The sequence below is a fragment of the Cygnus olor genome, chromosome 1, assembly GCF_009769625.2.
Source record: "Cygnus olor isolate bCygOlo1 chromosome 1, bCygOlo1.pri.v2, whole genome shotgun sequence".
In the NCBI taxonomy this organism is placed as follows: domain Eukaryota; kingdom Metazoa; phylum Chordata; class Aves; order Anseriformes; family Anatidae; genus Cygnus; species Cygnus olor.
In genome coordinates this window covers 79,311,273-79,323,894 of record NC_049169.1, presented here as the reverse complement: position 1 = coordinate 79,323,894, position 12,622 = coordinate 79,311,273, and the positions used below count along the sequence as shown (strand labels likewise).

At 38.2% G+C, this 12,622-nt stretch overlaps 1 long non-coding RNA gene across 1 annotated transcript in view; it reads right to left on the bottom strand.

The window, feature by feature from the left end:
* Positions 1 to 12,622, bottom strand: part of LOC121074239 — a 192,610-nt gene that overhangs the window by 57,521 nt on the left and 122,467 nt on the right. Inside the window, exon 3 of the long non-coding RNA XR_005822224.1 lies at positions 12,410 to 12,593. This is a non-coding gene — a long non-coding RNA (uncharacterized LOC121074239). The remainder of the gene's footprint in view (positions 1 to 12,409; positions 12,594 to 12,622) is intronic.

Genomic DNA, 12,622 nt, shown 5'->3' with positions numbered 1-12,622 from the left:
AAATCCTTGCTTTGACTCTTTGGACCATCTAGATGACTGCCATGTACTCTGGACTAAAAAATTAGCCTGTTGTCCTCATTAATAGATTTTAAATTGTTTAAATACTCAACAAAGCCAACAACAGTCAAGAACATCCTTTCTAAGGTAGCATTGTCCAAACCTCTTCAAATACCTTCACAACCACAATAATCAGTGTTTGCTGTCAATAAAACTATAACATCCACAAAACATCCACAAACCCTATATTTGTGTATATAAAATAAACTGAACTTCTTAAAACCACTAAAACAGGTAAAAAAAAAAAAATCTCCTTTGGACCAAGATGAGCTTTTCAACAGCAGATAAATGATAGAAGTATCCATTGTTGGCAGAACATTTTTCACCAAATAATAGATCTATTTCTGAGCTGTTAGGGAAACAAATCTTGCACATCTGGAAAACTGACATTTGTTATTCTGTTAGATAATGAAACATACTGACTTGATAGACATACTGTTTTTACACTTATTACAATCTTTTCACCCATGTGCTGATCTCTCTCTCTGTCACATACATAGCAAAATACCCCTCTCCTCCAAAAAAAGCAACTATGTTTTTATCTCAATTCAAATAAATTATCAGTCCAAACAAAATCATACAAGATTTTTAAAAACATATATTTAGCTTTAAGTTTCATGTTTTGACAGACACAATGAGATGATTTTGTTTTCAGTAGCTTGTTTCTTGTTTCCAGCTATTTCTGTTGGACCAAGAAGGTATTTATTACCTGTCCCTATTACACTTGTCTCTTTTTTTTTTTTCCTCAGAGCATTAGTTACATTTCCTACCATTAAGCTGTATTCTTCATGCTTCAATTCAGTCTCTGATTGTAAGCAATAAAATTGAAATCTACTGTTTGAGGTAGATTATATTTTGTTATAGAATCATAGAATCACAGAATGGTTTTGGTTGGAAGGAACCTTAAAGATCAACTAATTCCAACTTCCCTGCCATTGGCGGGGTCACTAGACCAGGTTGCCCAAAGCCCCATCCAGCCTGGCCTTGAACAGTTCCAGGGATGGCAAATCCACAACTTCTCTGGGCAACCTGTTCCAGTGCCTCACCACCCTCTGAATACAGAATTTCTTTTCCTGGAAGGCTGATAGCTTTTCTGTAGCTGTTAGAAGTTCCCGTCAGGAGGAAGATACTAAAAAATGTTATGTAACTTGTCTTCTTAGTAATTCTTGTGGTCTTGACTACATAAAATAGTCCAAAATGTCAAAATAAAGCCACCTGCCCATTCTGCTACTACTCCAAAGATGCTGTTGTCAGGTGTCTCTCCATGTCTCACTGCATGTGACATGCTATTGCTCAGAAGGCACTCAGTCAACACCATATTTTGACACAGAATGGACAAATGGACGTAAGTGAGAGAGACTGAAAATGGTAGGTCATTCACAAAGGTGACTGGGTAAAGATGTACCTGAAAGGATTGGTATAAGGCATTCAAACCATGCCATTTTGTTTACATTGACCTATAACTCAGGAGTAGAGGAAAAGAAGTAGAGTTAAAAGTCAGAAAAGTTAAAATTGATAAAAGGGAAATGATATTTCAGTCAATGTCAAATTCATCTGCCTGTTATATGTATTTTTCACAGCTAAGAAGAATGAAAGTAACAGAATTTTTCATTATTCTCATGTTAGAAGGTATAACTGAATATGTCCCATAAGTAACTATCTTGAGTAAAATATACATCAGTTATTAATAGAAGTTATTTTTAATGGTAAAAAAAAAAAAAAAAAAAAAGGTATATCACACTGCATAGTTAGTATGAATGGAGAACACTAAATATAAAATATAAATTAGATTTAATATAAAAATTCTTTAATTTACTTGTTTCTGGACATAAAATGTTCAGGATAATGAACAGACTGTAATAATCAGTGAAGATAATGATGGTTTGCATACACTTATTTGCAGGTAAGTAGAAGTATTGTATGCGAGGAAACAGAGGATTAGATCCCATTTTTTAAAAAAAAATATTAAAAAAAATCAAACATGATTTTAAACAGAGTTAAAAAATCACTTGCTCTCTAGTGCAACTGAAATAAAAAGTAGGCTGCCATAGACATTAAGAGGTCATAGAATCACAGAATCATAGAATATCCTGAGTTGGATGGGACCCACAAGCATCATTGAGTCCAACTCCTGGTACCACACAGGTCTACCCAAAAATTCAGACCATATGACTAAGAGCATAGTCCAAACGCTACTTAAACTCCGACAGGCTTGGTGCCGTGACTACGTCCCTGGGGAGCCTGTTCCAGTGCGCGACAACCCTATTGGTGAAGAACCTCTTCCTGACATCCAGCCTGAACCTCCCATGTCGCAGCTTGACTCCATTCCCTCCGGTCCTATCACTGGGCACTAAAGAGAATAGATCAGCACCTGCCCCTCCACTCCCCCTCGTGAGGAAGCTGTAAACAGCGATGAGGTTCCCTCTCAGCCTCCTCTTTTCCAGGCCTAGTGACCTCAGCCACTCCTCATATGTCTTCCCTTCTAAGCCCTTCACCATCTTTGTAGCCCTTCTCTGGGGCTCTCCAACTCTGACACTCTCCAACAGTTTTATGTCCTTTTTGTACTGTGGTGCCCAGAACTGCACACAGTACTTGGGTGAGCTGCACCAGCGTGAAGTAGAGCGGGACAATCACTTCCCTCGACCGACTAGCAATGCTGTGCTTGATGCACCCCAGGATACGGTTGGCCCTCCTGGCTGCCAGGGCACACTGCTGGCACATATTCAGCTTGCTATCAACCAAAACACCCAGATCCCTCTCTGCGGGGCTGCTCTCCAGCATCTCGTCACCCAGTCTGTAGGTATAGCCAGGGTTGCCCCGTCCCACACGCAGGACCCGGCACTTGCTTTTGTTAAACTTCATGTGGTTGGTGATTGCCCAGCTCTCCAATCTGTCCAGATCTCTCTGCAAGACCTTTCCACCCTCAACAGAGTCAACAACTCCTCCCAGTTTAGTATCACCAGCAAATTTTCTCAAAAATCAAATTTGTTTCAAAGGCCATCCAATCCCTTCTCTTACCCTAAGCAAGATTACATAAGAGCAAACTTCAGTCTCATATCTCTTAAATGTTTGTCTAAATTGCTCTTTAAATATCCTGATATCTAGTGAAAGACACGACAGCTTCTTTTATCGAGCTAATGTAGCATTTCACTATCTTACCATTAAAAAGTCTTTTTTGGCTAATGCCCACCCTAATTCTGTTGAGACAATTCAAACACATCATGTCTTGTCCTGTTCATTGTGACTACTGTCATGTCCCTCCATATTCTTCCCTTCACTAGACTAAACAAGCCCAAATCTTTCAATCCTTTCTCACAAGTCTCATTTTCTGGACCTCTAATAATTATTTTTGTTCACCTCCAGATTCTTGCCAATTGGTACAGACATTTCTTGAACTGATATCTGCCCTTAGCTGGACACACTATCTTAGCTGAAATTTTACTCATATGGGGAAGTATTACTTCCCATATCTTATAAAGCACACCCGCATTTATACAGCCTGTAAGAGTACCTCTTTTTTTGCAGCAGTATTTATTAGCTCAATCGCATTCAAATTACCTTTTGTAGGACCACTGTCTACTCAGTTGTTTCAGATCTTGTATTTATCCCCTTGACTGTTCTTATCAAAGTACAGCATTTATTCTTCCTCAGCTTTTTCTTCTAATTGTAACATTTATTTAAATTCTTGAGTTAAGGAAAAAAAAAAAAACACACAAAAACAAACAAAAAACCCACTCATTTTCTGAATTCAAAAGACAAGATGTTCCAATCCAAAAGAGGAATTGTACATACAATGATGGAACGAGAGAAAAAAAAAATGTTGCCATATAGATTTAGATGCAATTTCACTAGTCCAAAGTTATTAACACAATCTATACTCTACTATTACAAATGGCTATAGCAAAGTGACCTGGGGTATGAATTACTTCATTTTGGCAACATTTGAATCTTGATGTAGTAAAAGGAATCAATGACTTCTTATTTGTCTTTCATAAATAAAAATACAAATATATGTGCTTATTATGCATATGAATTAATAGAAGGGCTTCAGAGAAAGGTAAATGGATGCATGGGATTTACTGTCTTGTCAGAAAGTAAGAAAGAAAGGTAAGAAAAAGAACATTTTCTTCATTTCCTGTTACGTTTTAGAGTAAAAAATGTAATTGTCTTCAAATAAATGAAAAAATCCAGATCACCAAAGAAATACTTCAGTCACAAGTCATTTTTCTTAGAAAAATGAATTGTTCCATTGTCAGCAGAACACATGAATCCAAATACCCTGGAATTCTAAATTTTGTGGTTGAACTGTCCTCTGAATTACAAATTCTGGCCAAAGCATGTTTCGTGGCTAGAGCACTTCCATTGCATTGCTGCTTAGTTGTTGCTCTGGTTTCAGATATTATATTTGAGCTTGTGCACCAGTTTTTCACTCAGTAAAGACTACTTTGGTTCTACTGTCCCAGATGCCAATTTATTGTAATTTGCAGTTCAGTCTTTGAAAACTGCAGTGTCAAATCAGGCTGAAATTGGAAAGGGGTTTCAAAGGCATATTCTGTTCAGAGGGGAGAATAACAGACATCAAAATTAGTTGTTAACATCAATCTTGTTTTCATAGGAAATTAAGCTAGAAAGCCTGTAGCTTTTTGTCTACTATCAAGTGTCTTCCTACAAAATACAAGCTGCTTTGTTCAGGCTTTCTAGAAATAAAATTCTACTTGGGAACCAAAGGAAGGTCTGTCTATAAAAGAAACTTTTAGAGATCATCTGGTTGTAAAAAAAGGAAAAGTCTCCCATGGGTCAAAGAGAGATTGGGTAAAAATTCTACAAGCACTGAGACAAGGGGTAAAAACAAAAATTGAAATTTCATGCTTAATTGCAGCTGGCATCGGTGAAATCCACTCTCCTAATTCACTCTGCAGCACTGACAAAGACATTACCATTACACTACCATTTAATTTCCAGTGGCAATAATACAGAAGACAACAACTGCAAACACATTAGAATTTGAGCCAGCCTAATCTTTTAGGTTTTCAATTCTAATTTATTTACACATTTCCCCTCCTAATATAGAACTATTTGGAAATATCAAATTTCAAAAACAAACTGTGGAAAAACACTGGAATATGCTTTGAAAATTTATGAGATCTCAGCCTAGGTGATATCTGTGGTCATATCTCTGAAAAGTGAAGCAATACCCTGAGAGTCAATTTTCAGTTCTGATTTTTTTTTTTTTCCCCAGAAAGGAAACAACATGCAGCCCTTCTCTTTTCCCTTCAAAACCAAAGAATTTATAGGGTATTAATTATATATAATTCCACTTAAAATACATCTCTGTGAAACAGGATTATAAAAGGAGGGAGGGGAAATAAGCCAGTAAAATTATCTCTGATATGTTTTGTAACCGATCATTAAATTGTTGATTTTTCCTACCTTCTTGGTTTTCCAAGGTTCCCTCTGCCTTTCCTTCAGAAATTCTTTGCATTGTTGCTACAGCAGTTCATAGTTCATTAATTCAGACTTAGGCATCCAGTCCTTTTAAATGGAGTTCCGTCAATCATTTTCTAGTCATGCAAGTAACCTTCTTCTCAAATAGTTTTATTTATCTATTTATTTATTTATTCCCTCTCTCAAAAGCAAATCCACCAGTATTATATTTCCCTATCAGAGAACAAATATATGAATTAGAAATTCTTCCTTCTTTTCCCCATAACAGCCCACTAATTTCATGCACACTTTCCCAGAAAATCCAGCAGCTTCACATTCTCCCTGCCCCCAAATCCATTGAGTTTCCCATTCCCACAGTCTTCTCCAGCACCGCTGAACACACCATGCTTGTTATTCCCAAGGACTCAATAAAAAGCACAGAAGCTGGGTGTCTTCTCCGGCAGCTCTTCCTTATAACAGCACCAGCATGACAGTGGGAGCAGATGGACTGCCTTGCAAGCCTGTGTTAACAGCACAACGTGACAAACCAGTCTTCCTGTGGGCTCTAATATTTGGCTGGTTGGCAGGCTAGGAAGTGGTGGAATCCAACCTCCCTCGCTTCTGTACATTAGATAGGAAAAAAAGCCTTCCCCTCCCTCGCTGTTTTCAGAGTGAGACAGGCTTAAAGACTTTCACAATGTGCAGACAATGTAGACAGCCCCATTCTCCTTTTTTAAACTAGAGAAGGGAAACATTTCCCACTTCTACATCATCTGCCTTTCCATGACTTGCTGGAGACGTGATTCCTGCTGTATACATCTGCCTCTCCTGCTTACAGTGTGTGTGTGTATTAAAGCTTCTCAAGCCTTTTGGAGATGCTTGGTTTGAAAATAATAATTTCTATCATGATACCTGGACTGCAAGGAATTAGTGAATTTCTAAGTATTCTATTTTTTTAAAGTTGTTTTCTTGCTTGATTTGTTAGGTTCAGCCTTCTAAACATTTTCTATTTTTTTTAATGTTACTAATAGAAACTTGTAGAACATATGGATCATATCTTTATGTTCCATATAGAAACATAGAGCATATGGACCATATGGAAATCAGTTTATACAAGTCAAAGAGAATAGGTGTTAGTAAATTTGACTGCAAACATTATAACAAAAGAGAAGCTCTTTCATTTACCCACATATCAGAAACAAGCTGAAGATCACTATTGTCAATGTTATTTTGGAGAAAAACTCCCCAAATCTGTCCTTTAATATCCTTACAAAATAATTAATTTGTGCTGTGTTTGATTATTTAAATATAAGGTATGGAACTACAAAATAAACAGGGTTCTATATTATGTTAATAAACATAACTTAACTATGATTTATGTCACAATAACACTAAATACTTATAACAGGAAAAATGATTTTATTTAGAGAAGTACCCTAAAATAAAAATAACTCAATGCTTAAAATAGCTGATCTTTTACAATACCACATTGCTCTTTTCATAGGAAATATGCTCAAATTCTGATACACTGACACACCATAAAATAGTTACAACCTAATCCTTGTGGACTGGGTGCTCACAAGGCTTCTTGTCCCACTCCCCTTTGGCAAGAATTAAATACTTCTCCCTCCACAAAGCAAATCTCCTTTTCCCACATATTTGCTATCAGAGCTGTGTCTCACTAGGCCTTTCACATCACAAATCCAATTTCTTTCTGTTCTTATTTTTAACTGAAATTCATATGTATGGGTATTAGGAGTAGTAAGACTAAACATATTCTTCCTCTTCCTGTCCTCATCTCTGAAAATATCCAGCTCTCTGTTGTCCAGAGGTAGCTGGTTTCTTCCTTCCCTCTAACCCCATACAGAAGAGAACTAAACTATGTTTGTAAGCTCATTGATACCTTGCATATGTATAGCAAAAATACCGTGTTTGCTGTTAGCTCACTTATCTGTGTCCCCTGTTCCCTGAATTTTAATTCTATTCCCTGAATTTTAATTCTATGCCCATTTCAGTTGCTATCACAACGGACGACAAACTGTAGAGGTGAGTTCTGAAGGCAGCACGTGTGGAACCGTGGGGTAGACAGTGTTCTACCTCAATGGAAAAGGTACAGGAGAACCAGAATTGACCCCATTTTTACATTACTTGTAGCTGCTAGAAACTCCTGTTTTTCCTCAGTTAACATCTCCTTGCATCAGTGAGACTTAAAACTGTAACAATACACTTTCCACATGAAATCCATCTGCAAAGATTAGTATTTCTGCATAGACATTGCTTGACAGTTTACTTATGCTAGTTCCCATCCTTTTCCCTTCAAAAAATATGCTTATGTGTTATCACTGTAACTGCACATCCTGAAAACAAAATTTTGCCTTTAAGAACCTGATTATGTACATATCTATATAGTTGCATTACATATGAATGTAAAGCTTCCCCCATAGAGTGTTTGTAATGGGCTTGCAAAAATTTCTATCTTATTAGTCATATCCTGAGTTTTATGGTGTAAAATACACTGCAATTCTTTGGTCCATTACCCATCACTGTTATCTTTAAAGGGACGAAGCTGAATGCAAGTTGAAAATTTTCACCTTCTGTGGCTAGCCTAAAGAGAGACGGAAAAGTCCCTTCAAAAAAACCTTCTGAACTGGAGGCAGGAGAGATGTTACAAGGGCTGTCAAATGTAACATCTCAGATAGGAAGTGATAGCTAGCTGATTATACTTCATGTGGAACCAGCCTTGTGTTGTGTCTTTTTTTCCAAGCTCTACTCACCTGTACTGTACCTGTACAGCTGTACTGTAATGCTCTTGGAGAGCTGTGACACTGCACTTCTTTCAGAATGGGTCATCACGTCCTAGATGACAATGGATTTTGCTGCAAGGAATTTTTCTGTGTTCCATATTCTGCATTAAGACCCACATGAAGAACAGCACCTCAAAACACCAGCTGGCTGCTGTGTCACATCAGAGCTGTTCTGTGGATATGTCCTGCTGCACTCGAAACATGCTTTATAAACTGTGAGTGAACTTGCTCACCATGACATAAGGAGGTTTGCAGGGAGAAACTTCAGTTACTATTTTTAAAGCTCCATCTCCATGTCAGAGCAGGAGTCTTATGACAGACCATGGTTTTATTCTCTCTTAGAAATCTTTGCTTTTAAACCCAGTTGTTTCTCATGAGACAACACTTGCATTTCTTCTTGTCATTCATCAGCAGTTTTGTTTAAACAGTGTTTAATAATGCAATATGACTATCAACTTAAGACAAAAAATACCATTTTCTGTTAAAATATATGGTATGATGTCTGATTCTTGGGGATGTATTTTAAAAATTAATATTTTTTAATGCATCTTTGTGTGCCAAAAATACATGTACCCTTATTTACAATATGTATATTTATACCTTTTTATAGTAAATGGCCTCAAAAACTAAATCAGCTCTATAGAATTTAATGGTAAGTATATATCCAAGCACACTTTTGGTTCAGGCCATTTCTCCCTGATGTGGTTCAGAGATGCTCATACTTCAAAACCTGTTTCCAACAGGCATGTCAGAGGTAGGTGAATCTAACTAGATCAGTAAGTTTTACCTTCACATCTTTTATAATAAGCTTTCTTTGTTGTATAATGTATAAGAATCTTAGAAAATCAATGGTGTTATTAATTAACAATACTGAAAAAAATGTTTTTTCATGGGAAGGGAAGGGAAGGGAAGGGAAGGGAAGGGAAGGGAAGGGAAGGGAAGGGAAGGGAAGGGAAGGGAAGGGAAGGGAAGGGAAGGGAAGGGAAGGGAAGGGAAGGGAAGGGAAGGGAAGGGAAGGGAAGGGAAGGGAAGGGAAGGGAAGGGAAGGGAAGGGAAGGGAAGGGAAGGGAGGAAGAAAGGAAGGAAAGAAGGAAGGAAGGGAGGGAGGGAGGGAGGGAGAGAGGAAGGAAGGAAGGAAGGAAGGAAGGAAGGAAGGGAAGCAGGAAGGAAGGAAGGAAGGAAGGAAGGAAGGTGTTTACTGGTGAGAACAGGCAGTTTGTTAAGTGCACCTTCAGGCCCACAAAGACATTTCAGCACTTCTGTGTAAAGGGAATAAGAGCTTTTTGTTTTTCTGGTTGTTGTTTTCTTGTGCGTCAAACTTGCCAGAAATGCATGCCTATGCTACATGTGGTTAGTTCCCATACTCCATATGTATTGAGATCCTTTGCAGTGAGCTATATATAAATGGGCAAAGAAACATTCAAGCTCCCCAAGCGATCCCAAGCCCTAATGATCCATCCCGACCTCCTGACAAAAAAGAACCACTGCACGCAGCACTACTCTCTTTACATATGCAAAATCATTATCATTCTGGTCATTAAACTATGGTGTGTATACCCAACTATGACAGAAGTTAAGTAACCAAAGTGAAGCCTCATGTCCCAGATGAAATGAGAGGAGAGGAGAGGAGAGGAGAGGAGAGGAGAGGAGAGGAGAGGAGAGGAGAGGAGAGGAGAGGAGAGGAGAGGAGAGGAGAGGAGAGGAGAGGAGAGGAGAGGAGAGGAGAGGAGAGGAGAGGGGAAGGGAGGGGAGGGGAGGGGAGGGGAGGGGAGGGGAGGGGAAGGGAGGGGAGGACTATGACAGTTTAGAGAAACATTCTGGAATTAAACCAGTAAATTTATAGTTGGACCATCTAAATACCTCTTAGTAGTCTATCTATTTATGAGATTTAGGCACCTAAGTTTCAGGGTTTCAAACTACCTCTGAAGGACTGCCTGATTCCTGGAAGTGAACATGAACTAAATGGGCATCTTGTAACAGAAAATCGTATTCCAGAAAGTTAAGTGACCTTACTGCAGGCAGACAACAATTCTAGAGCAGTGCAGGAAGTACTTAGATCTGTCCCCAGATAACTGCACTCAATTAAAACAGCAGGATGAAGAACAATTGTTCAACATGCAGTGTCCCAGTGGTGAACCTCATTTACACAGGTGAGAGTTTTTCTAAAGTATTGATAGAATATATGGAATGTGATTTCATGAGAGCTGGTACCATGACAGACCTCAGCATCTTCTTCTTCCAGTGCCATACTCCTAGCTTTTGACCATCCTTCTACAATATGAATCCAGAGCACCGCTTGCTTTTTTATTTTTTTATTAAAAAAAAAAAAAGCTCTTCAGACAAAATCCTTTGAACACAAAACATGAGAAAATATGCAGCATTTTCTGCAAGGGAGAACTCTGGAGAAAGGACACACCTGAGCCTAATTGTTTGGGTGGCAGGAAAACCCTCAGAAAAAGTGGTAATGAAAGCCTGTGAATGCTAAGCTTAGTGGTTTCTCCGGCTTTGTCACTTGGTCTAAAAGCAATATTCTCTGTTCCTTGCAAGGTCTGCATTACTTAAGGTACTGAAGTCACTATAGAAGCAGAGCTAATATACACTGAATGTTTTAAATAAAGGTTGTCATTGGCAAATCAATGCAATGATTGAGATGAGAATAATTTAGACTTATCTTAAAATATTCAGTGCCTAAGATTTTTATCCACTGATGGCTTTTAAATAAAATAGCCAACTAGTCCTACAAATATGTCAGGTGGTGGTCAGAATTTCTACTTCTTGTCTCAATAGGTAACAAACCTGGCACCATTCCTGGAGATACAGAAGGCAGGCAGTCTTATAATTGGTAGAAACAGTGAGTTCAAATGATCATGAACTATCCATAAAAACATCATTAAGGACCAAGGCAGATTTTGGTGTTCTCTTCTGGTCAAGTTGTATCTGTTTTTCGTGGCTTTATGTGAAGGTTTCCTGTGATACCCAGCTATGCATGTTCTGTAATGCCTAAGCAGCAAGATGTATGATAATGTTAAGTAAAGGAACTTTACTTTTGGGCTTCATCTGGAAAGTCAAATGGAAAGGAATAAAATTCTGGGAGGTTAGATAGAATTCTCTAGTGACACTGAAAATTTGAACTCACCTTTATCAGCCTAAATTAGTACATCAATGAGAACATATGGATATGGTCGGGGACCTTGTGTTATCACTAGAACCAAGCAAAACAGATTTAGCCCCTGCTATATAGTGAGGAATATATGTGTTTTCTATGTTGAAGTATTACTTGTCTGAATATTGCTCAGTTTAACTAACACCCCACATAAAAACCCTTTGCTAAGTGATTAATCAGTTAGATGGGACATTTATTCCCTATGGACAGAAATTTTTTTTAAGACAATGACATAATTCAGGACTTTTTACCAAACAAGTAGGGTGCATGGAATAAGTCTGAATTTCAGTTGGCATCCTTCTGGGATAACAGTGCTTGGGTAGTCTTCAGATTCTGCTTCTGATTTAGTTTTACAGGCTTCCCCTTTTTTAAAGATTCATGGAGGATGGTTGGACCTGTTCCTAACCCTCTGCTGGATCTCTTTTCCCACAGACACACACATTGAAGTCTAGGAGTTCTCAGATCAATTGCTACATCTGCAGCCACTGTGGCTTTCTCCTCCATCTGTCTCAGAGATTCATATGTAAATCAAAGCATCATCTTCACATACAGTGAAGTCTAATGGGCTGTAGTTCATTTCCCACTATGACTGCTACATTCTGTTGACTGGCCTCTAGTAGAACAGAGCAATGACCCTATCACCATTCCCTCTCTCCTTTTCCAATAAATAGTCATAAAGGAATAAAGAAAAAAAAAATCACTCCTAAGATTTACCACTTCAACTTTATGTAAGCTGCCTGTTTTGTGGGGTCTCCCAACTCAATGTATTGCTGCATGAAAATCAAGAAGCATTTAGCATCATGAAAGCAAACTTTTAGGCTGCTGCTGTCTGGTTACTTTTCCTGTCCTCTATCATTTCCCTGCCCTTTTGCTTCACAAGCATGGCACAGATTTTCCTATTTACTGCTTTGTTGGGATTGTACTTTATCAAACATATATCTCAAGCAACACTTTCACTTACCAGATCCCCAAAGGTGCTTAGTCAGATAATGTGTATCCACCTTCATGTTTTGCTTTCCAAGCAATATTTATCTTCACTAATTCAGCTCTCAAAGTGAGCTCAAAAGAATCCTACAGTAAAAAGGGCCATTGTCCATCTCTTGTCTAAACAGTAATGACTTCAGTGGATGAAGATCAGGACACTTCTGCAAACTAGTGCATAGCTGGAGAAGAT